This window comes from Rhagoletis pomonella, unplaced genomic scaffold (genome assembly GCF_013731165.1).
Source record: "Rhagoletis pomonella isolate Grant_MI unplaced genomic scaffold, Rhpom_1.0 Rhpom_scaffold_00002, whole genome shotgun sequence".
Taxonomy (NCBI): Eukaryota; Metazoa; Arthropoda; class Insecta; order Diptera; family Tephritidae; genus Rhagoletis; species Rhagoletis pomonella.
The window spans coordinates 1,078,436-1,080,874 of NW_023458556.1; positions in this window are offsets into that span (position 1 = coordinate 1,078,436).

Consider the following 2,439-nt stretch of genomic DNA (forward strand, 5'->3'; position numbering starts at 1 on the left):
ATATGGGTATTTGTAAGATAGCTTCTAAGGGCCGGTTGCTCAAAGCCCGATTGACACTAAACTATGGTTAAACATCGTTATCGACGTTACCGACACCGTGTTATATGCATGCAGTCGAAGACGTCGATAACGATGTTAACCGGCGATTAGTGCCAACCAGGCTTTGAGCAACCGGCCCTTAAACGTATTTTTGTCGAATTTAATCGCTTAAAAAATTTAGAAAATATGTTATTTCACATCCAAGTACATAGGCTCAATTTTTCCTTTTATATTAAAATATCAATAATGTTGCCGCCACGAAGCTTTTGTTCAAATGAAAATGTAGCTGTCAAACTACCAAATTGCCGGCAATAGATGGCAAGATATGTATAAGCTCTGGTATACATATATTGCTCTTGAAGAGTAGTTAGCGGTCTCCTTTGCCAATTTATATTCAGACATATTTATCAGATATAAACTTTATCCTGCGGAGACGAGCACTTAGGGCCGGTTACTCTATTACTACGTTTATGCGTAGGCCAATTCACGAAAACATGTCATCAATTTGGGTAGTGGCTCCATAAACACAATTTCGTTAATTCAGTTATACACGACTGTTAACCATGAATTCTGCATCATTTCATGAAATCGCGAAGTGCAAGGCCGGCAACGCCACGTTTCACAAACGGCTGTTAACTAGGGTTATGATGTTTTTGGATTAATGAGCATGATGGGCGTGACTTAAAACCCTGGAAAAGTTACGTACATTTATTCAAATATAAAAAATATTCAAATAGAATAAAATAGAATACATTAAAACCCATTTAAATAATTTTGCGAATTCAAACAAGAGCCAAAAACACAACCTAGCCACCTTTTCAAAACACTTAATTTCATGAATTCGCGAATTATGCATAAACGGAATCATTTTTGATTGTGTGAAATGAAGAAGTAATGAATTCTGTCGCATAAACGTGGTATATGTCTGGTAAACACTATCTGCAGGATGAACATGGTTATCGAGGTGATCGACTCCATAACATATAACAGGGAGTCGATAACGATGTTTAACCTGTAGTTAGTGTTAACCAGGCATGGAGCATTTGGCCTCAGGTCCGTTTTCACCATCTCTGGTTAACACTAATCAGTTAAGGGCCGGTTTTTCAATGTCTGGTTAACACTAATCTGCGGTTAAACATCGTTATCGACGTCTTCGACTCCATGTATACAACAGGGAGTCGGTAACGTCGATAACTATGTTTAACCTGAGATTAGTGTTAACCAGAGATTGAGTAACCGGCCCTATATATCGTTGGCGACGTTACTCACTCCATGCAAAGCTCATTTAACAGATTTTTTATGTGACAACTCTCATGCAACGTCAAGTATGCATAACTAAGCTACTAACCAGACATTGAGTACCCGGCCCCTAGTCTGTATACATACGTACATAATATGTGATGTTGGTATGTATGTTAACAAGTTGAAAGCACTCAATGCAAACCGAATGCACTGCTTATGCACAATCCGGTTTATACAAAAGCAAACACTTTATATTCGCAACTTACCACCATGAGCTTGGGACATGCCCCATTGTAATGAAGACGGCCCAACTGGCCATTGTGGATGTAATCAGCAGTCATACTAGGTAATATAAATATGTAGACCACAGTCGGCACGCAGTGAAAATAATTATGTAAACAGGAGCAGGATCACTGGTGTTCCTATACTTGTGGATATATGTATGTACATATGTACATATGTGCTATATATTTACTGTCCAAAGCCACTTTAAAATACAGCAATACGCCCTCAAGCTGCAAGCGTAAGACGCGTACTATTCTTCCAGGTTGAGAGCTTTTGGTATTTTATGCAGCCATCAAAGCCAAGTGGATTGCGATCTTCGGGAGTGTATGGATGCATGTATGTACATATTAATAGTATGTACATATATATATCTCATAAAACTTGTAATACGTAGATAACAACTATCAAAGCTTTATCGGCCCGAATTCCCAGTACGAAAACTCAACTCAACTCAAGACAAGACATGATGATAGACTTCAGTCAGCAAATCTTATGTAACGAACCACAATTAAGAAAGTCTAAGTTCGGGCGGAACCTAACATTAAATACCCGGCGCAAGTATTAAATATATGTTTTTCACCTTACCGAAAGCTACCGCTACATGGTAAGCTGGGGTGTATCTATTTTGAGTAAATTAGCGTCCGTAAATATCGAAATATTGAAGCTTCAAGCATTTCTGAAATTTACCATTATATGAAAAGCGGCCTCAATTTTAGTTAGATTTCAATAATTTTCAACGTTTTGCTTTTATGTGGCAAGCACAACAACCTTACCGCGTTTGGTACAAATTGGTAGAACGCTTATCGAGATACATATGTATATGTGATGCCAAGCCCATTTCCCAAAATTTTATTATAGACGTATTTCTTGGCA